Consider the following 23,522-nt stretch of genomic DNA (forward strand, 5'->3'; position numbering starts at 1 on the left):
TTTATCAATTTATCGGACTCTCTGGATGATTTGGTCGCCATTGTTGCCGGTCGCGCAGTTTTCACATAGCCCTAGGTTTCAAGTAAGCTCCCGATCTTACTTGGTTTTAAGGGGTGTATACCCTTTAGTCTTAGCCCTTCCCCTAGCTCCAAAAGAGTATTGGGACACTCTTTTGTGACAGATTAGTGAGCCAGGGCAGAAGGATAAACTTACTTTTTCTAGTCTCGCACACCAGATCGAATAAGGCATCAGTAAGGGGTTTCCTGAAATGGAAATAGTTGATGCAGTTATAAGGGCAATAGCACCAGGTATACAACTACGTAGCTATCTGGAGGGCAAAACCAACCTTACCTATCTTGAGGAGGATTCTCAGATCCCACTACCAAGAGAAAGGCGCAACAGAACTGTACAAGCAGCTCACATCAGAGGTTCAAAGTATTAAGGAAACTCCACAACATTTCCTGATACGTGCTTTAGACTTGAGGCAAAAGATCCTGTTTGCATCACAAGAAGCAGAATCGGGACTGAGATATGATCCTGTCCTTGTGCAAAGTATGTTTCTCCATACTGTCTTAACAGGCCTACAAAGTGACAGCATTAGGGGCGATCTCTAGCCGTACCTGCAACAAACAACAACAAGTGACGAGCTGCTCCTTGAGAAATTCAACATTGCCTGCGCCAATGAAACAGAAAATTACTGGCCCAACAGCGATTAACCACTGTGCAATCAGTCCAGTCTCCTGACACACCTGCCAATTAAAAAGGTAAAAACATGTATTCAGAATGTCCAATCAACATCCAGTCAGATGTGTTAAACGAACTAAAAGAAATGCGATCTGACATGGCCACATTGAAAAATCTAAGCGCTGAAGTTGCACAAATCAGAGAGTCAATTCAACAGCCTAACTCATCACAGCCACAGTATCTGACTGCACCTGTAATGCAGGAATGTGCCCCACCTTCTCAGTTTCAGTACCCCCCGCAAAGCTACTGGCCTCCCCAAGGACCGGGACGAAGAGGAGACACAGCACAATATCAGCAAATGTTTGCCCCACAGCGATATGATCCCATGCCAGGTCGTGTACACCGGAGAAAATGTAGAGGCTGCCAACGAAGTGGAAGTGAGTATTGCAACCATTGCTTCAGATGTGGTAGTACTGAACACTTTCTCGCTGGTTGCAGAGTGAGACTAACCACACAGAACAAGGACAGTCCTTTAAACGAAAGAGGGTTACCCCCACGGGACAGGGAGTAACCAACAACAGAGTAATGTCCCAACATTATTGCTCTCATTGTGGCATTGCTGAGGCAGGGCAAAGACTCAAACGATGTGCATCCTGTCAAAAAGACTTACTGATCAAAAATCTGTCAAGCTGAACACCAAAACACAAGAAACAATGTAACCAGCATTCTCACCAAAAGGCAGATGTCACCTGTACTAAGAAAGAAGACAGCCAATCTCGTCTTGTAGCTCTTGTAGGTAATAGATGCATTGTTGAGTGCTACATACAAGGCCATAAAACGTGTGCATTGTGGGATACAGGCTCTCAAGTCTGTATTGTTGATGAAAAATGGAGAAGGAGACATGGTCCAATAGAAAAAGTAAAAGATGTCTCTGAATTACTTGATGCATCTGATGATTTGAAAATTACAGCTGCTAATGGACAAAATATGCCTTACATAGGTTTTATTGAAGTCACTTTTGGACTAGCTGCATAAGGCGCTAACCCCAACGAACTTGTTGTCCCCATGTTAGTGATGAAAGGTGGAGGACTTTCGCAGCCCATCTTAGGCTACAATGTCATTGAACAAATAATACAAATCTGTACTGCAGAGTAACTGGATTGTGCAAAAAAAGAGCAGTTCCATGAGACATTAAAGGCAGCTTTTCCCACTCTCGAGAAAGGAAGTGTTCCAGCCTTCATAGATCTTGTAACTACTGAACAGCTGTGTGACTACATGGTGAGAACAACAAAAGGGAGAGTCACCGTGCCCAAGCACATCTCTGTCCAGATTGACTGAAAAGTATAAACATGGCCATTGAAGAAAGACACTACACTTCTCTTCGAGCCTGACCTAAACCCACAATGGACTGAAGGCCTCAAATTTTGTGAGACTGGTTATGATCAGAAGAGGTTCTTCACCTTACATTATTCTTGATGTGCAAAATCCCACTGATCACGATATTGAATTATCAGGAAAAACTGTTGTGGGCACAGTGCAGCAAATCCAAGCAGTTTATCCAGCCACCATTTTGGAGAAACCTGATCATTTCCCCCCACTCTCAGTGTGGCAAGTCAATGCAGATACCAAACAAGTTACTGAGAGCTCATGGGATCCACCAATCGACCTGAGCCATCTTACTGAACTAGAGAGAGAAGTGGTGCAAAATATGCTTTGAGAAGAGTGCTCCTGTTTTTTCAAGACAGACGATGACATCGGACAAATAGAGAACCTGAAATTGAGCATCTCATTGAAAGACATGGGACCAGTAGCACACACTTACCTGTCAGTACCGAAGCCCCTGTACAAAGAGATGTCACAATCTTATCGCGCAAGGTTGGGTAAAGAAATCCAACTCGCCTTATGCTTCACCAATTGTCTGTGTAAGAAAGAAATATGGAAGCCTACGTCTTTGCATCGATTACAGACAATTAAACAAGAAGACTCATCCTGATAGACAACCGATTCCTCGCGTGCAGGACATCCTTGACAGTCTTGGTGGCCACTCATGGTTTTCCTTATTAGACCAAGGAAAGGCCTACCATCAGGGTTTTATGGATGAAGACAGCAGGCCTTTGACTGCATTCGTGACTCCATGGGGCTTATACGAATGGATAAGAATTCCATTTGGGCTAATGAATGCACCAGCGGCCTTCCAACGCTGTGTGGAAGAGTGTCTGGAGGAAGTGCGAGACAACATCTGCGTCCCTTACCTGGATGACACGCTAGTGTACAGTCAATCATTCAACGACCATGTCAGTCACGTCAGAAAAGTGCTCCAGTTATTGAGGAAATACCGAATCAAATTCAAGCCCAGCAAATGTGAATTATTCAGACGTAAGGTCCGCTACCTGGGAAGGATTGTTTCGGCTGAAGGGAGTCAAGTTGACCCAACTGACACCATCGCTGTGAGAGCTTTAAAAGATAAGAGACCAAGCAACGTAGGAGAGCTACGAGCAATCATCAGCTTATTAAGCTATTACAGGCAGTACATACAAGACTTTTCACGGATAGCGGGGCCACTGTATGACTTGCTGAAAGGGACAACAGGGAACATCAATGTGCCACACAGCAGGACAAATGGGAGGCGTTTCACAGGAAAGGGGAAAGGAGTACCATCATACAAGTGGATCGAGTGGACTGAGAATCATCAACGCATTTTGGAGCGGCTGATAGACTGTCTGGTTGAGCCTCCAGTCCTCGGGTTTCCAGACTTTTCACAACCGTTCATCCTTCACACAGATGCCTCGAATCAAGGCCTCGGAGCAGTCTTATACCAGCAACAAGATGGCAAACTCCGTGTGATAGCCTACGGTTCCCGTGTGTTGACTGCTGCTGAGCGAAATTACCATCTCCACTCAGGAAAGTTGGAATTTCTTGCATTAAAATGGGCAATTACAGACAAATTTAGAGATTATCTGTACTACACACCAACTTTCACTGTGTGTGTTTACGGATAACAACCCACTTACGTACGTCCTGTCAAGTGCTAAACTCAACGCAACTGGATGTAGATGGGTAGCAGAGCTAGCAGACTTACATTTTACCATCAGGTATCGTCCTGGCAAAGATAATGTGGATGCCGATAGCCTGTCAAGAATGCCTGTTAACGTTGAGGGGATAATGGAACGGTGTGTAGAAGAGCTTACATCAGATGGCATAACAGCGACAACCCAAGCTGTGGAGATTCAAGACTCCAGTTCACCGTGGGTTTGTTCAGTGCTTACCTCTCTGCAATGTTCAACAGCTAATGCAGACACACAAACATTGTCAATTGCTGAGATCAAACAAGCACAACAAGAGGACAAAGACATTGCTCCAGTATTGCAGTGCAAATTGGAAGACAAAATACCATTGGGACAGGAATTTAAAACCCTCAGTGCCCTCGGTGCTTTGTCCAAACCGCAGGTTGATGGGTTGGATTTTGTTTTTGCAAGCCTACTGTTTGGACATTCGTTACATCAAAGGCTCTGAAAATGTTGTGGCAGATGCCTTGTCTCTCTGCTTTCCAAAAGCGTCTCTCTGGGAACCGGAGTTACTAGGTGGCGGGGTTGACTAAGGTTGGCGGTTCCAGGTGGGAACGTTTTTTTATGGGTGGGGGTGTGATGACCCTCCACTCCACTAAGTGTCTTCTCTCGTTATTGCTGGTTGTCTTTCAGGTGTCCTGTGGAGTGATGAGTCATCAGGCCTGATGAGCCACACCTGTGCCCGGTCTGAGGATATCCAAGCTGTGTCTACTACCGCGCACTTGTGCACTTCGAGCACTGACTTTCAGTGCTTAGGGCGCTTCACTCACAAAGCCAGAAGAATTCAGTGCGCTAAAAGTATCCGGATGGCGCACTGCAAACGGTCCAAAAAAACAGTGTACAACGATGGACACTACTCACCCTAAACGGGCACCATCTTGGCTGCGTAGCGGAAAAGGAGGAGCCCTTTCGGCAGCTTTTTCCACTTGAGTGGAGAAGCGTGTTCATTTTGGCAGGTTTTGCGGGTGTGGCGAGCAGATTTGCGTCCGTCACTTCCACCAAGTGTTTAACGTAAGTGTTCCATTTGAGACAGCACTTATCAGCGACGGAGTGCACTGAATATGTAAGTGCACTGTTTTGCAGGGCACTGTATTGCAGTGTACTTCATAAAGTGCGCGGTAGTAGACACAGCCCAAGACTACTCTTCCAGTTTGGGGGGAGGCCCTTTTCCGGTTGCAGACGGCTGTTTTTCACTTGGATATTGACTTTGGCTATTCGTTAACTTAGTGTGTTACGTCCCTCGCCCTACTGGTATGTGTGCTCTGTATTGTGTGCTTGTTTTTCCCTTCAGTTTCCCCCTCGTTTTCGTTGCCCGTCTGTGATTGGCTGCCTCTCCGTCACCAGTGCACCTCCGCCCATCCATCTCCGTCCAGGATTGGCTGCCGTCACCACTCCCCCGCCGCCAACGCACTACACTCCACCAATCACCTGTCTGTCCGTCCACATTTAAACCCGGTTCTGTGTAATGTTCAGCAGCCTCTAGCCCTGTGTGTTTTCTTGTCGGCCTTTGTATGTGTTTGTGCATTTTGCTCGCGGTCAGTGTTATCCGTTGTTTTCCTACCTGTTTGTTTGTCAAGTTATCGCCGGTACTTGGTATCGTGCTTTTCGTTGTTTTATTATTAGTTCAGTCGTACAGGGGCTTTGGAACAGGTAAGCTGCCCATGGGCCTACATCCCATCACGTAGCTAACCCTTGTTAAACACCTTAGGTAAGGAGCGGGTGCCACCCATGTCTGTTTTGTTAGAGTAGGGATGTCTTTTGTTAGGTAGAATAGGACTCTTTTGTTGATTACTTTCCTTTGGCACCGCTCGTAGTTCCACTGTACCCTGTCGGCTGTGTTTTCCCTTTTTGTGTTTTTGTGTTACGATTAAATCACTTGTTTACTTGCACCCCAGTGTGTCCTCGGTCCTTGTGTGTAGGCTCATTGGGTAGTGTTACGGCCTTCCCCCTAGATAGGTCCGTAACAGAGTTATAATAAATAACTGTCATTTTGGTCATCCCTCGTCCGTCTCCCTCATTTGTTGACAAAGCTCAGAGTCAGGCTGAGTCACACAAGTCATGTTGATAAGTAAGGGTCAAGATTCTGCTGTGATTGTAGTTGTTCTTAAAGAATTGTGAAGCATTGTTCTGTGGATTATTGATCTCCTGAGACGTTCTCCTCAGCTCTAGCTTGTCCTCCTCACTCTTGCTTTCTTTCTCTGGTTTACAATAATCATGGTAGAGTAGGTATAAGAGTTAACCTTCATTGATATCATTCATTTGCAATATGATAAAAATGATTTAACCTTCATTTGACCATTCTTGCTCTGATTTAACCCAAAAATCTAAATAGTCAAATAACTAATTCCATTGGTATTGGCATTATTTGGTTAATGTTAATACACTGTTCAGTTTCCCATCTTCCTTCAAACCATAGGGGAATTATTTTAGGTTGTTTGGCCAATATTGACCCACTACAATGTTGAAATAGATTTGCTGAAACACCAGTTTCTGGATGGTACATCATGTAAATTGTAGGAATCATATGAATCATGTAAATTGTAGGAACAATAGCCGATAGAAATAGGCTAGGCTACTCATTGTGATTTCTATTTGTAGGCAATGAAGAAGACCAAATACAATTTCAATTATTTGTATGTATTTCAGTGCCCAAAAGCATTTGGTCAATTCTGAGTGCATGTCCACGGCATGTAACACTAGCTACGAAGGCCCAAGGGCTGAGAATGTTGTTAAAATTAATTACAGATTGTGACGGGTAACAGTAACGCTAAATTAGGTATTCATCAGGGAATTAAAGCACATCAAATCGCAATCTTAAAATCGTCTCCCAGCGTATAACTAAGCAAATTAAATTTTATTCAGATCGCTCGGCTGAACCAGGAAATGATATGCCGTGTCTGCCAAAGCTATCGGGCTCTTAAAGTGGGAGGGGATCGGTTGAAACGCAGAGTTTGGCATGGAAAACCTGCTAGCGAGCAGGTTAGATTCACGAGTAAGTTACCATGGAAACTTACCAAAAATTTCGTTACCTCTCTTTCTGGAACGTGGAACTCGGATTATGCCTCTTTTCAGGGTTAAACAACTCAAAGTTTTCACTAAACCCGCTACCTGGAATACCCCCCTGGTCTTTCGTTTATTTCTTTTATTTTTTATTTGTATAGTATTGTTGTTATTGTCATATACCGTACTTGTGATGTTACTATTTAGCTCATAAAAAGAGGCTCGGAGCTAAGAAAAAGTTGAGCCCCTGTTCTGCGCAAGACCGGACGAGCCGGAACTGGAAAGATGGTGCTGTCCATTTCGCGCTCTCGCTTGCCTCACTGCGCCACTGAGCAGTTTTTATAGAAATGAATGGGGACGCCATTATGGAAGACAAAAATAGCTGTGTCTACTAATAGGCGACTTTAACAAAGGCAGTCTCACTCCAGAAATCCCCAAATACAGACAACTCATCAAATGCCCTACCAGAGAAGGGAACACTTTGGATCACTGCTACTTTACTATCAGTAAAGCATACCATGCGGTTCCCCGAGCAGCACTGGGTCACTCAGACCACGCCATGGTCCACCTGAATCCTGCATACAGGCAGAAGCTAAAGCACTGTAAGCCTGCAGTGAGGACATCGAAACAGTGGACCAGTGAGGCTATGGAGGATCTGCGGGCGTGCTTGGACTAAACTGACTGGGATAAATTCATGACTGCCTCCAATAGTCTGGATGAGCTCACGGAGGCTGTGACATCATACATCAGCTTCTGTGAGGACTGCTGGATACCAACATGCACCAGGGTGAGCTACAACAACGACAAACCCTGGTTTACAGCTAAAGTCAGAAGTCTGAGGCTAGACAAAGAGGCAGCGTTTAGGAGTGGGGACAAGGACAGGTTCAAGGAGTTGAAGAACAGGTTTAGCAAGGCGGTGAGAGAGGCTAAACGACTGTACTCAGAGAGGCTGAAGCGCCAGTTCTCTGCTAACGACTCTGCTTCTGTCTGGAGAGGGCTCAGGCAGGTCACCAACTACAAGCCCAGAGCCCCCCACTCCACTAACGACTCATCTGGCCAACGACCTGAACGAGTTCTACTGTCGTTTTGAAAGACAATTGGACTGCCGTGAACTATCCCTTCCCTCCCCCCCGCTCCCCACCAACTCAGTGACAACACTCTCCATTCCGGAGAGTGAAGTTAACAGACTTTTCAAGAGGCAGAACCCACGCAAAGCAGCTGGGCCAGACGCTGTCTCCCCTGCCACCCTCAAGAACTGTGCTGACCATGTGCCAGCCTGCCTCAAGTCCTCCAGCATCATCCCTGTGCCCAAAAAGCCCAGGCCAACTGGACATAATGACTACAGACCCATCGCCCTGACCTCTGTGGTAATGAAGTATTTTGAGCGCCTGGTGCTGGCTCACCTTAAATCCATCACAGACCCTCTACTGGACCCCCTGCAGTTTGCCTACAGAGCCAACAGGTCTTTGGACGGTGCAGTTAACATGGCCTTCCACTTCACTCTACAGTACCTGGACTCCCCAGCATCCTACGCCAGGATCCTGTTTGTGGACTTCAGCTCTGCCTTCAATACCATCATCCCAGTCCTGCTTCAGGACAAGCTCTCCCAGCTGAACGTGCCTGACTCCACCTGCAGATGGATCACAAACTTCCTGTCTGACAGGAAGCAGTGCGTTACCTGTATGGCAGTGCGTGCCAAGACAGTGGAGATGGTTGTGGACTTCAGGAAGAACACAGCCCCACTCACCCCCATCACCCTGTGTGACTCCCCAGTCAACACTGTGGAGTCCTTCCGCTTCCTGGGCACTATCCTCTCCCAGGACCTCAAGTGGGAACTGAACATCAGCTCCCTCACCAAAAAAGCACAACAAAGGATGTACTTCCTGCGGCAGCTGAAGAAATTCAACCTGCCAAAGACAATGATGGTGCACTTCTACACAGCCATCATTGAGTCCATCCTCACCTCCTCCATCATCATCTGGTACGCTGTTGCCACTGCCAAGAGCAGGCTGCAGCGTATCATCCACACTGCGGAGAAAGTGATGGGCTGCAATCTGCCTTCCCTCAAGGACCTGCACACCCCGAGGACCCTGAGGCGAGCGAAGAAGATTGTGGCTGACTCCTCCCACCCTGGACACTCCCTGTTTCAGTCACTCCCCTCCGGCAGAAAGCTGCGGTCCATCAGGACCAATACCTCACGCCACAAAAACAGTTTCTTCCCTTCCGCTGTTGGCCTCTTCAACAAGGCCAAGGGTCCACACTGACTCTAATGACTTAAAACACATTACATCACACAATTGTATCTTGCACATTTAATTTTTTTTATAATATTTGTATTTTTTGTATTTTTATATTGTAAGTCGTAACTTATATAAAATGTTATTTTATGACAACTTAGATTAGATTTTATTGTACATTTTATTTCATTCTAATTCCACTTAGGGTACATAAACTAGCAGTACTATGTAACCTTAGTATAGATAGTCCACATATTTAAATTTTAGGTTCCTATATGTTTATTGAATGCACCTTCCTGCCAAAGTAAATTCCTTGTCTGTGCAAACTTTCATGGCGAATAAATCCCATTCTGATTCTGATTCTGACACATTACTGAATCAGGGGTGACTAAATGCTCACTAAACAGCTGCTCAGGGTTGGGACAGTATTGATTAGTAGTACTGTCAGTCAAGAACTCAAGTTATGAAAATCTAATGTGTTCATTCAGGATACAACATGAAGCTCTCTCAGCTCTTACTTGTGTGTGTGTATATGTGTATAAATTACAGAGCACTAAGCAGTGTAAAACAATGAGCTTGAAGTCAGGTTGCAGTGAATCTGTGACTCCTCTGAGTCCTCACTTTTGGATACAAATCCCCCTGTCCATGAAATATGGCTACAAAAGGGACAGTGGACAAAAGGAATGCTGGGGTGGCCGAATGCAATGCACTTTTGGGGTATTTTGCCCAGTTCTAGTTGTTTTCAATCAGCTTTGTCTGAAGGCTTGACAGGTCTGGAATAACTGCAGGGACATGTCAGAGCAATCTTCGACTTTTGATCTCTCCAACTTGATCCAAGACCTCTTTTTATGTGGATTTCCTTACATGGTTCAGGTTAACAGCAACCATTGAGATAAAGTTGTCTCATTTACGTCTGCTACCCGAGGGGAACATAGACCCTGCTATAATGACATCCATGGCCATGATAATTTACAACCTTTATTTACCTACAAGACAGAAAATGGCAGGAATTTAGTCATTAATCCGAGTTGGCACAGGTGGTTTGTCAGGTAAATGGTGTCTCACAAATCAAAGTAAATAGAAGATTGTTTTCTCTAATGTCAGCAAAAACCATTTGGCAGTATTCTTAGTGGGCCTTGTTAGTCAACGGTTAGGAAAGCCTCTAAATTGCAATGCCAGTCTTCATATCAGCTGTTTGTGTGTAAACCATTTCTCAGGCTCTAACTTGTCTTTGTGTCTTTCCATTCACAGACCACAATGAAGTCTGAAAATGGTGGATAAGCATATGAAGACTGCAGATGGAGGGTCTGTGAAGGCATTTATCTGAATTACATGGAATATTCTCCTGACAAGTTCATTGAATGGGACTATCTGTAATAAACAAACCTGTTTAGTTTGCCACCAATTCCCTCCTCCCTCGCTTCCCCCTTCTCATCTTCCTCCTCTTTCTTCCCTTTCTCCACCCCTTCTTCCTCTTTGTATTTGTACTCCTCTCTAATAATTGGTTACAGTTTTACTGAGATCGCTCTGTCCTGGGGTATTGGGTACAAATTGACAGAGCTGTCCTCATCGCCTCTATCTTAATCTGGATCTGGAGGATACAGACCCAGCCTTCTGGCAGCCAATTTAGCTCTGAGTGTGTGTGTGTTCTTCAAGCCTCCCAAAATGAGATTCTGTGTCCAGAGAAACATATCTCTCTGATTCTCCTGGTTCAATTGAAGCACAAACCACAGATAAAAGCCTGGTCAGTCTTCTGGGCATAACAATAACCTTTCTGCATGTGTGTGTTTGTGTGCACTCACTGTCTCTGTGTGTGTGCACACATGGGTGTGATCTCGCTCCAGTATTTTTTAGATATTCTCAAAGGTTTGTAAGGACCATTCATTACCTTCCTTTGTAAGGGTCAGTCTCGATGAATAACCCTCTGTCTGGGAGGGCTCTGGCTGCTCTGTGTGTGAGAGGTGACTGCCAGCCTCTCAGAGCTGTCTTATCTATCTTCAGTCATCTCTGCTGATTGCTTGTTTTTCCCTTTTCAACGGGAAGTCTTCATGTCAGAGCTATTTGATTTTGGACAGCTCAGCTGCCAGTGTTTTCCCCATGATCATCACTGGGGTCAGGGGAGAACCACTCTGAGAATCACAGGAGGGCAGAGGGGGCCCTCTCTGTAGCCTACACCCCTCCATGTTTTAAGCCAACCATAGCTCAGCGGTCTGGGTGGTAGAGGAACTGAACCAGATCTTCCCCCATACACATAGAGGGAAAGATACATATTCTAGAACAGAGGTCAAAAGCTATTTCTGGAGACATGCTTCCCTGTAGGTTTTTGCTCCAACCCCAGTTGTATCAGATTCCACACTCAACTACCTCATAATTACAATCAAGTATGCAATCTAAAGTTGGAGGGAAAACCTACCCAGGAGGGTAGCTCTTCAATAGCAGGGTTGTAGAGACCCTATTAAAAATGACAAATTTCACTATCTAAAAAGAGTGCTACTCTTTCCACACAACTCTGCTCACCTCCTCCATATTCTCTGCTACCATCAAACACTATGCCATTGAAGAGCCAGAGGCACTCAACCTTGAGGCAATAAGTGGATCAATAAAACATGTTGACATTTCCATGTCCACTCAAACGATTTATTCAAAAGTCCACAGAGCTTCCTTGTTAGTGTTGTTGTGTCTTTTCCCTCAACGCCCGATCCGTACTTATGACTGCCATTAACCCTCACCACTGTGTGTGTGAGAGTGAGTGTGTCTGTGTGTGCATTCTTGTCTTCCTAACATATGGAAAATCAACACTGCTGAGAATCTATCAGAGACTACCTGTATGCATTGATCCATATTAGTAGCCAGTGCCTTGATTGTAATGATCTGTCATTTTTGCAAATGGCTGCCATTTGTAAAGGCTGTTCCAGATTGATCAATGTTGTATACAGATTTAGCAGGTAGAGGTCTGAAATTATCCTCAATAAATCATTCACCACTGCTGTTGCCTCAGATTCCCTGATAAATATACCGCCGCCACGGCCCTCCTGTCAGATAGGAAGAAATGCTGCTTCCCCGCCTGCCCTGCAAAAATCTTATAATTAATCTGGACAAGTTCCAGCTATCCGTGAGTCCCTCGCCAACCCATCCATCTCGATGGGAGAGTGACGGATAAGGAGTGGTGACATAGACTGACTTCTCACCAAGTGGAGGGCAAACAGGCTCTGAGGATGGCTCACCCCATTCACATCCTGTCTGACTTCATGCCAGTGTGTTGGGTGTGAATCTGTGGGCCTGTGTCGGAGGAACCGCTGTAATGGTGTCCTCATACCTGGGGGATGAATATGTTATGGATGTAAAGACTAGAATGCTGGCCAGAAACCCCTCTACTCTTTCTTGCTTTGGAATGCATACTGTACCTACCTACATACAGGTAAGTACTACCTATCTGTAGGTGGTGAGTTAAAAATAATCATTTTTCCGTGAGAGTCTGTGAGGCAAACCATAATAGCAAACTGTGTTGTTGTAATGTCTATCTTGCCTGGCAACCCAGAGTTTAAGGGAAGATGTGAAAGCACCCACATGAAAGAAGCTCAGGCTAGGATAGGCAAGCGCCAGTTCTCTGCGCTTGCCTATCCTAGGTAAACATCTGCTCTTTTTTCCCCCACTGCAGCATTCTTTAATTAGAATGTAGGCTACGTGTGCTTGGAGGGATGTGTCAAAACAGTTTCAAATGCCAGGAAAATACATATTTCTTACCTTAGCACATAATAAAAGTAATTTTGTTCATAGCAAGGCAGAAAAGTCAATGTAGTTAGCAGTTTTATATCAGAACTGTTGTCAGCGTTGTTTAGTGCTCAGGTAAAACAGCTGTCCGCATGTGCTTGGTCTAAGCTCTGAGCCAATCAAACAAATGTTGGCAAGCATCCTGGAGGTGTTATGGGAACTACGTTACCACAAATATCTGCCTTATTAGATTGACACTAGTGCACAGTGCCCGTAATGCAGTCGGGGATTAAGAAGCCAGTGAAACAAATACAGATTACTAGATAGTGCACAGTGCCCGGGATAAAATTGGTGTCACACACACACAGAATTCTGGAATTATAGATAGGGCACAGTGCCCACGTTGATGATAGTGATGACAGTTCTTCTCAGTGGCTTTGGTACTTAAATTTCTCAGATCACAATTGAAATTCTCTGTCATCTCTGGAGTTCTTGTTCGACATCCGCATCATCTATTCTGTCACGTAGAAGCAATTTCTGATGATCTCTCTAATTATGCCAAGAGTCTACAAAGCATACCTACAAAGCATGCAGCGCGTGTGGAGGGCATCACAACAAAACATCTGAATGCCCAGCAAAGGGAAAACTGTGCCATAAACTCAAACACTTTGCGAGAGTATGTAAATCAAAAACTCACTCTTTAAGTAAAACAGAGCACCGAGGTGTACACATGTTGGAAAAATTGAAGATGTAACTGTTATCCTGTATAAGAATGATTCTGTGTTCAGCATTCCTTTTGTGTAGAGAGAAGCCTACCCCCAAAACTGAACTTTGGGTAACACAAGGCATATGTAAACAAGGTGACCTGGGCTGACCACTCTCTCTTACTGGAGAGAACATAAAAGATGTCTGACCTTATCTGTGTTGGGTGAATCATATAGTCAAGCTTACAGGGGTTAAAGTGGAACTGAACTGTACGGTGGCCCTGAAGTGCAAATGACACCCCCTAATATGAGTACGTCCCCCAAATGAAAACACTCCCCCCAAATACGAGTCAACTCCCACCAAATAGGATGACTTGCTCACCTCCCCCCAATACGAAGACACGCTCCCCCAAATGGGAAACAACATTACATTAACTCAAAAACACTTTTTGCATCTTTTTTTTTGCTGCTCAGAACTGCTTTTTTTTCAGAGCTCCTATCAAATTGGGAGCCTATCAATTCGACGTGTGAGCGTATTCTTATGTTTTCTGATTGATAAGTAGTGTAGTGTAGAATGAAATATGATGTCTTCTCATTTCCCCTGCAAGAGGCATCCTCATAGCTGAATCAACGAATACATTCCTCACACCTGTCATTCGTAACTCCGACACTCTTTCCACATTCAAGACCCATCTAAAAACCCATCTTTTCAAACTGTCATATTCCATATAATTCATTGTCTATCACACATCTCACCACCCCTGTGTAAATTGTTTTAATGTGTCTTGTTCTTCTTTTTTATCATTGTTGATTTTGTTTTTTTAACTATGCCCTGTAAGGTGACCTTGGGTGCTTTGAAAGGCGCCCTCAAATAAAATGAATTATTATTATTATTATTTGGCTGACCGGTGTAAAAATTGACCTAATCTCTATGATTTAAATGTCCTTATAAGTTTTCCCTTCTCGTGATATTTTCAGGCATTTAACCTACTCATATTGCATTCATTCATGAGTAAAGAACCCCCTTTGAAAATTATTCTACGACGTTACCGGCAGTAGAAGATGGAATCGCGATTCAAACAGTACCATCTGCTAACTGAAAATATGCCCCCAAAAACGTAAATAAGCTTGACATTTATTTAGTGGAAAATAGCTCATTCATAAAAAGCTCACTGGTAGCGATCATTGTCAGTAATAGCGCAAAATGCGATATATCCCTGTGTGCATGGACGGATTAAGAAACCATGGGCCCCTAGGCCTGGATGTGTCAAGGGCCCCCCCTTCACCGCAAAAAAAACTAACATTTCTCTTTGCAAAACAATTTCTTTTTTTTGTCAGGAATAATATTGATATTGTTGTTTAAAAACACAAAAGTACTTGAGTAATCAACAAAATAAACAACGTTTATATTACAAAAATATTTGATAGTTGTAACCATAGACTACAGCAGTGTTTCCCACAGATTAGAAATCTAGTTGTGGCGGGGAGGGGGTGGTGGTTGTCTAAATGATTCACACCTTCACAAAATTAACAACAACTAATATATCATTTCTGCATTATGCATGTAGCCACGCTAGTGCTAAACAACTATTTAACTGGTCGGCTCCAGGACGCCGGGTAAGTAACTAGCTCCTGAGACTTCTCACCAAAAGAACGAAGGGGAACCTTCGAGTAAGGTACCTAGCGAAAAGTAGCCTCAACTTTCCTCGACTTTTAGCTACGGCACTAATGCTGAAAGCTCGCTGATATAGCTGTCGGTCTTACTAGAACGGCGTATGTATGCATTGTTGCTAACGTGTGCTGACGTTGTGACTGTGCATATGTGAGAAAGACGCATGAGTGACAGAGAGACGGAGGGAGGGCAGGGGAAAGGAAATGCAGCTGAACGATTACGCTGCGTGTTTTAACCTAAATAGCGATAAAAACATTTTTTCACGAAACGCAATATGTGGCGGCCGGTGTTGATTCTGTGGCGCACCGCCACAAATTAGTCTATGTGTGGGAAACACTGCTACAGTGTACATTTGTAGCCCACACAACCCTCTCTCTTTCTTGAAAAATTACCATCATAGGCTTAACAATATTATATCTTCAATAAATAGTGTGTTGGGGGTGCTTAGACACAGCTCTAATGCTATTGTTTTGCACTTCCCCTCTAAAGTCCTATAGATAAACTGAGGGGATAAACACTCACTTGAAAGGTATCATGAAGGTTTCTTTCTTGTGACATCTTCAAAGTGAATGTTTAGGCTATTTTTTATTTTAATCGGTAGGACCTTTGGGGCCCTGTTAAAGACATTAATGACTTAAGGCTAGCATATACCGGCTACGGCGCATATCATCATATCAATACCCTAGTACATCAAGTTAATAACAGCGACGATACGCCGAGGCTCTGGGTTATGGCTCTGCATTCAACACCATCATCCCCTCCAGACTGGTCTCCAAGCTTGTGGACCTGGGACTGAGCACCTCCCTCTGCAAGTGGATCTTCCACTTCCTGACGGGGAGGCCACAGGTGGTGAGAATCGGTGACCGCACCTCATCCGTTCTGATCACCAACACAGGCACCCCCCAGGGCTGTGTGCTCAGCCCTCTCCTGTTCTCCTTGTTCACCCACAACTGTGTGGCAACGCACAGCTCCAACCTCCTTGTCAAGTTTGCTGACGACACAACCATCGTGGGCCTCATCTCCGACAGTGACGAGTCAGCCTACAGAGAGGAGGTTGACACCCTGACATCATGGTGTCAGGACAATAACCTCTCTCTTAACATCAGCAAGACCAAGGAGATGATTGTGGACTATAGGAGGCGGCAGGAGGAGGAGCATGCACCCCTACTCATCAATGGATCGGAAGTGGAGAAGGTCAGCTGCTTCAAGTTCCTCGGGGTGAACATCAGCAATGACCTCACCTGGTCTGTTCACACGGACAAAGTGGTCAAAGCGGCCCGTAAGCGCTTCTTCTTCCTGAGGAGACTGAAGAAGTTTGGTATGTCACTAACTTTTACAGATGCACTATAGAGAGCATTCTGACTGGTTGTATTACAGTGTGGTATGGGAGCTGCACAGACAGGGACCGCAAGGCCCTACGAAATGTGGTCCGTTCTGCTGAGTTCATCATTGGCAGGAAGCTCCCAGCCCTACAGGACACCTACCACACACGTTGCCTAAGGAAAGCAGGCAGGATTCTAAGAGACTGTTCCCACCCATCCTTCAGTCTCTTTACCCCGTTGCCTTCTGGCAGGCGTTACCGCAGCATCCGGTCGCGCACACGCAGACTGGACAACAGTTTCTACCCAAGGGCCATCAGGCTTCTGAAGGGACACTGATTTGGACATTGTTTTTCTGCACCCTAGTCACTTATACACTGTCACTTTCAGCTACTGGTTGCTCTATCAGTAACTTGCACTACTGTACCTCACCAACAGGCTCCTGTATGGTCATTGACATTGCACTATTGTACTGTACTCCACTTCGGTTAGAATAGGTTATAGGGTTGGAACAGGTTTCTTGTGCATTTAGGGTTAGTATAGTGTACTATCTATTGTTATCTGTAATTTAGGAAGTTTTAGTATTAGGGTTGGTATAGTCGATATTTATTGCTATCTGTATATGTAGGAAGTTTCACTTTTTTAAGCTCAGCATTGATGTAAATTGTGTTCCGTGTACTTATATGTTATGTTATGCCAGGTGCTTGCGTTGTCTTGTCTTAAGAATTTCAGTGCCCAGTCTAACCTTGTGTTGTTCTGTGTACCTGACAACAAAAGACTTGAACTTGAATTTATGGGCCCCCTGAGCTCATGGGCCCCTGGGCCTGGGCCCGGTAGGCCGTTGGTTAATCCATCCCTGCCTGTGTGGAGAAGCTGCCCCGGTAAATTTTACTACAGTACAGTACTAGACTACTGCTGTGTTCCTCTTGGTAGCGATTGCGTTGGTTGAATTTTATTTCACGTTCCGTTGTACGTATTAGGCTGAAATAAATTATTTTCATGAACAGATTGACAAAGTTTAGGCTGTGGCAATGAAGTTCAGGTTAGTAGTCGGATAGTTTCACCTATTGAAAGACTTGATTTTAGTAAGGGGAGGGCCGAACATGTTCTGTCGCCGTTTGACTTCCTAAACAGTGTATATGTTTTTGTAGTGTGTCTCGCGTAGGCTACAGCATTGCAGTGAGCAACACTGGTTTGAAACCACAGGTAATAATTTCACCAACAAATCGTTTACTTGTAATGTAATGTCATAATAAAGCCTACAACAAAAATGTATTTGTGAGGAATGTTTATTTTAACGATTGAAAACAGATGCATCATAGACCACTGTAGTATGTGCTGCCCGGGCCACAGAGGCTAATGTCATGATGTTAATGCTTCAGTGAAATAGTACAGCGGTTCTCAAAGTGGGGGGTCGCGATCCCCAAAGGGTTTCGGGGGGTCGTTAAAAATGTTCGGAGGTGAGATGATTCCTAGCCTGGCTCTGCCCTCCTACGTACTTCCGCTCAAATTGGATTTTGCTTCTATACTAGGTCTGGGAGTTTGACTTTGAAGTCGGTTTTCAGAAACACATTTTTTGTAGGTCCAATCAGCGAACAGAGGGAGTGGCTGAGAACGATGACGTTAATGTCGTGCACTAGTTTGAGTAGTTCAGTAATGGCGGCGGAGAAAGATGTGTAACGGCAGACTCGTGAAGGGTTACCGTTGCATAATGAGGGACACGACACAAGGTAGCTTCAAATCAAATGATAAGTATTTATTTACCAACAACAGCGATAAGCAACAAGATAGGGGTATGAAAAAGGTAATGTTCGATGTTGTGCATGAGTGGGTGAATGAATGCATCAATATGTTTAGGATACCAAGGTCAAAGTGTGAGTGTGAGGGAGAATATCAAACCATAGCGCCTAAGGAGAGAGAGAGAGTGAGAGAAAGAAAGAACCCTTTTATAGCCCCACCCTAAATACAGGTGTAGACAATAAAGCACTTTAGGCTCAGGCTCCGCCTACCCGTGCACTGGCAGGGTGAAGCCTGAAGGGGCACAGGTGGGCGTCACACCTCCCTCCCCAAGAGGTTCGCTGCAAGTGAACCTCAAACAAATAAACCAAAACCCAAGAAAGACCTCAAAAACAGGTCTTAGGCTCTGGACAACGCATCTGTAACAATGTTGTCCTTGCCTCCGTTCAAACAGTGAATTATTTAACCCACCCCTCGTTTGATTGTCTTTCTATGAGTGAACTTTCCCACCCCCTTTTCTATTATCATTCTGGATGAGCATGGATAGAGTAGGACAAACACACGCACACAATCTGCTAGTAGCAAATCATCCAGTTTCTTTACAAGAAGAACCTTTGGAATACCAGAAGCTGACAAGAAGGTGGTAAGAGCTTTCAACACAGACTTAGTCGTGATGGACCTAAGTGGATATGCTACAGGATAGTGCGTAGATTGACACATCACTGTTAACGGATACAAATGTCCAGCCTTAGAGGGAGGCAATGGACCCACACAATCCACTATGAGGTATTCAAAAGGACTGGACACCGCAGGAATGGGCTGCAATGGCGCGACAGGAATCTGTTGGTTAGGTTTGCCGGTCAACTGGCACACATGACATGTTTTCAGATAGGAGGAAACATCTCTCCTTAGCCCAGGCCAACAAAACCGACGCACAATCCTGTTGTATGTCTTCCGCACCCCAGTGTGTCCCGCCACTTCGTTGTGAGCTAGATCTAGCACCGCTTTCCTGAACAAGGAACTACTACCTGTACAAAAGAACTGGTAAAAGTCTCTTTCTGGAACACATACCTTCTACACAATAAGCCCTCTTGCACAAAGTAGGAGGACTTATTCTCAGGTTTCTCTTGAGATGCTAAAACAAACAAAGGTTTAAGTGAAGAGTCAACCAATTGCTCCTTAATCAGTTCCTCACGTGAAACCTTAAGTCAGGTAAAGAACAGCGCTCAAGCTCATCTGAACTCAGAATTGTAACTTCTAGATCACCATCAATCACTCCCAAAGGAGGGGCTACTTTCACAGAATTACTCTCACCATCTGAGCCATCACCACCTCCAGTGGAGTCATCCAAGTCAGTGTTGGTAGTCTCTAGCTCTCCTACAGGTGATTGTGAGGAACCACTACCTGAAACATTAGGCTTCGTAAGGAAAGTGTTGTTTAGAGACACCAAATCAGAACCAAGGCCACGTTTTACCATGGCACGAGTGACAACACAGCTAGGAAACACATCAGGATGCCGCTGTGCGCACTGATCAGGCTTTGGTGGTACCTCAGGCACTGCATCAGAGACAACAGGTGGCGAGACGGCCTCGGTGTTACCCCAAACCTTCCCCCCAGCTAAATCATTGCCCAAGAAAGGAAATACCTGGTATAGGGAGACATTGGCGGACTCCCACCACCACATCACCATTGACCAGCTTCGAAGAGAGACAAACTCGATGCAACGGCACCTGTACAGGAGTCATTTCAAAACCCCTGACTAGGACATGTGTTCCGGTGGAGGTGTCGTCCGACAAAGGCAAAACACCACACAGCATAAAAGACTGAGCTGCCCGAGTATCTCTTAGTATGCGTACCGGCACACTACCATGCCCATCAGGCAAAGACAGAGCCTTTGGTGACAAAGGGAGTGTACTCTGCATCAACCTCACATTCAACTCCCTTAGAAGCAATCACAGGTCCAACACTCAAGGTATTATTTACAGACGGGGGGCTTCCACAGGAAGCCACTAGTCCAAAACCCTTGGACTTCCCTTTATCCTTCTCTCTTCTCCTACGAAGTTCTGCACAGTCATACTTCATGTGGCCCACCTTCTTGCAATAGTTGCAAATTACTTCGGCATTGCTATAAGGAGGACGGCTAGCATCAGCAGGGGGAGATGAGCGCGGAGCATCATTTCCACCTCCACTCTGTTGCTGACTGGTAAGAGGGGGTCGTGTTTTGCTCTGATGGCTTACCCAGCCGCTACCAGGTACACGCTTATGTGTAAGCACGAACTTATCGGCAAGAACAGCAGCCACGTTCAACGTTTGCACCTCCTGCTCAGACAGATGGACAGCCACAGCCTCAGGGAGACAATTCATGAAATCCTCTATGAGGACAAGTTGTCGTAGGTCTTCCCTGGACTCTGCTTTCTGTGAACAGCACCACCTATCGAACAGACGCTCTTTCTCACATACAAATTCAACAAAGGTTAGATGTTCTGACTTCCTGGTCTTCCTAAACTTTTGGCGATAAGCCTCAGGGACAAGCTCATAAGCTTGAAGGATGGCCGTTTTCAAATCCCCATACCTCATGGCTTGTTCCAAACCTAAAGCAGAAAACACTTCCTGCGCCTTCCCTGTAAAAATGCATTGAAGCAACAAAGGCCACACATCCTCGGGCCAATTAAGAGTGGTCGCCACTCTCTCAAAGTGAGAAAAGTATTTCTCTACATCCTTTTCTATGAAGGGTGGAACAAGGCGAATATTTTTACTGATATCAAACCCGAGTTGTTGATGGGCAAAAGGAGGGGGCTGAGATGGCAGTAGTTTCAGTTCAAGGTCAAGCTTCTTCAACGTCAAAGCATGCTCTCGCTCCTTCTCACGCTTGTGCATCTCCATACGCTTCAGCTCAAGCTCATGTTCGAGTTTGCGAACCTCTAAAGCCCTTTTCGAGTCAATCTCTCTCTTTAAGAGCCCTAGCCTCTCTCTCAGCCTCCAGTTTCACATACTGTAAGTGGTCTGAGTCTGTGTCAGCCTCTGACTCCAACACTCCTGTAAGGATAAGCTGGCCTTTTACAGCCTTAAGCAATGTTTCTTTCTTGGTTTTCTCTGCAGGAGTTAAAGCCAGTTGGTAATGCTCAGCCACCGCACAGAGCTGCACAACCCTCCTTCAGACGGCTTGGCAATAAAGTCTTCTTCTGGGGTTGCCATCCTAGCTCACAAACCAGTACAACCCTATATACACACTCCAAGCGGCCACAAGCAACTACAAAAACGACCTCACGATATGAGGCACAAAGAAAATACGCAAGGCAGTGCACCACACAAATGAACTGGTAACTAATAACCAGAACCAAGTAGACAAATCTACAAACAGATAATTATAATAATTATCTACCAATCAGCTTAGCTAAACACCAAGGACGTTTTAAAGTCCAAACAAGCAACAAGTACAGGAGTACAACAACAAGTATAAGTATTCACTAGCCAAATTCACTGCTTCAGAACGTTACTGAGTACAAACAAGCCAAAGGAGACACCTCCAAACAAAGCGTCTTAGCTACAAGGCCACCAACCTGCGCTGTAAACGCAGACAGCAGAAAACCAATTTACAGAACACTAACAAGAGAAAACTCACCACATCCACAAGCACGAAGCAAAAGACTCCCATGCATCCAGGTGGAATCGTCCATTGATTGCCGTCACTTATTCCTACTGAAGATGTGTGTTTAATAAGGCAGTCCACTGGCTTCCTACATACCTGACCAAATAAGCTAACTGTCCTGGCTAGCTCTTCTGAGGCGTGCCGGCCTTGAGGCGACTAGATAATGCTTAACTCGCTACAGACTAGCTGTACGAAGCGTGCCCCTGACAGAAGTGATTCAACTTCAGACCAGGATTGTCTCAAAAATAACAAACCAAAACAACAAAGAGAACAACAACCAGTGCTCCGAAGGAAAGGCTAGGCCCAGCTGGAGCACTCTTTCTTAGCCAGAGACTGCACAAGATTTAACAATAGCCAATGCAAAACGTGGGACGTTCTCACCTGAACACACGAACAGCCCAAGATCCGGATATTATGACAGGAATCCCGGACGAGCCCCCAAATTATGTAACGGCAGACTCGTGAAGGGTTACCGTTGCATAATGAGGGACATGACACAAGGTAGCTTCAAGTCAAATGATAAGTATTTATTTACCAACAACAGCGATAAGCAACAAGATAGGGGTATGAAAAAGGTAATGTTCGATGTCGTGCATGAGTGGGTGAATGAATGCATCAATATGTTTAGGGTACCAAGGTCAAAGTGTGAGTGTGAGGGAGAATATCAAACCATAGCGCCTAAGGAGAGAGAGAGTGAGAGAAAGAAAGAACCCTTTTATAGCCCCACCCTAAATACAGGTGTAGACAATAAAGCACTTTAGGCTCAGGCTCCGCCTACCCGTGCACTGGCAGGGTGAAGCCTGAAGGGGCACAGGTGGGCGTCACAGATGCGAGCGAAGCTATTCTGCGGTTGTGGCAACGCTGCCGAATATCCATAAGTTAAAGCCGGAGCAAGAACATTCCTTGCTGAGTTTTGTTGGTGGCCATGATGTTGTGCCCCTCCTCCCCAGGGCCACAACATCGGGAAAAGTTTGATTTTCCAGCTACGGCAGCTAGCGCCGTTACAGTAGTGGTGAAGGAGTTGGCTAAGGCGAACGTTTGCGATTGGTTATGGCCAGTGTTAGGTAAGTTACTTCAAAAAAGAAATGTATTACTAATTACTTCATCAATAATGTAGTTAAATTACTTTTGTAATTACTCTGTCTGAAAAGTAATTTAATTACTCAATAAGTAATGTAATGCATTACTTCTTACAATCCCTAAAAACCTTGACTGGATAGACAACAGAAAGGAAAGTCTTTCAATAATTAAATACAAGTCAAACTTGGAACAGTTTAGCTTTTTAAAACATAGCCTACTAATACTTAACATTTTTGTAACACGTGTAACCTGTAACCAAATGTAACCTTCTTTCATCTTTAGTTACCAAACAATATGTGCATAAAAGCTTAACTTTAAGTTAAACATGACATCACAGGATTCTACAGTACGCAGCAGTAGCATCAGAGAATGTCTAATAAAGAGAGAACTCCCACTCTAGGGAAACTTCCGGGTTCTGAACTGGTTGCAGTTCCACTGAAATTCCATATGAGGGCGCTAACGGTCGAGTGCAGAATGAATGGAGGTCTATGGAGCTATACCCCTCAAAATCCACTTTTCTCAGGATATAATTTTTTGTCTAGTTATTTGAATTCTGAAATCGAAACGGGAGGCAAAAAAAATACACACCACTGGGTGTTAGATTTTTTTTTAAGTCGCCTCTCTGATCTAAAAAGCCTTTGAAAATGGCATCGACATCACACAT

The 23,522-nt window shown here is 44.8% G+C and overlaps 1 protein-coding gene across 1 annotated transcript in view; it reads right to left on the reverse strand.

Annotated features, from left to right (window-relative positions):
- LOC124485087 (E3 ubiquitin-protein ligase RSP5-like) overlaps positions 1-12,192 on the reverse strand; it is a 37,985-nt gene extending 25,793 nt beyond the window's left edge. The window contains exon 1 of the mRNA XM_047046403.1: positions 12,175-12,192. The gene's annotated coding sequence lies outside the window, so the exon portion shown is untranslated. The remainder of the gene's footprint in view (positions 1-12,174) is intronic.
- Positions 12,193-23,522: the final 11,330 nt, after the last annotated feature.

Source organism: Hypomesus transpacificus, chromosome 23 (genome assembly GCF_021917145.1).
Source record: "Hypomesus transpacificus isolate Combined female chromosome 23, fHypTra1, whole genome shotgun sequence".
NCBI classification, from domain to species: domain Eukaryota; kingdom Metazoa; phylum Chordata; class Actinopteri; order Osmeriformes; family Osmeridae; genus Hypomesus; species Hypomesus transpacificus.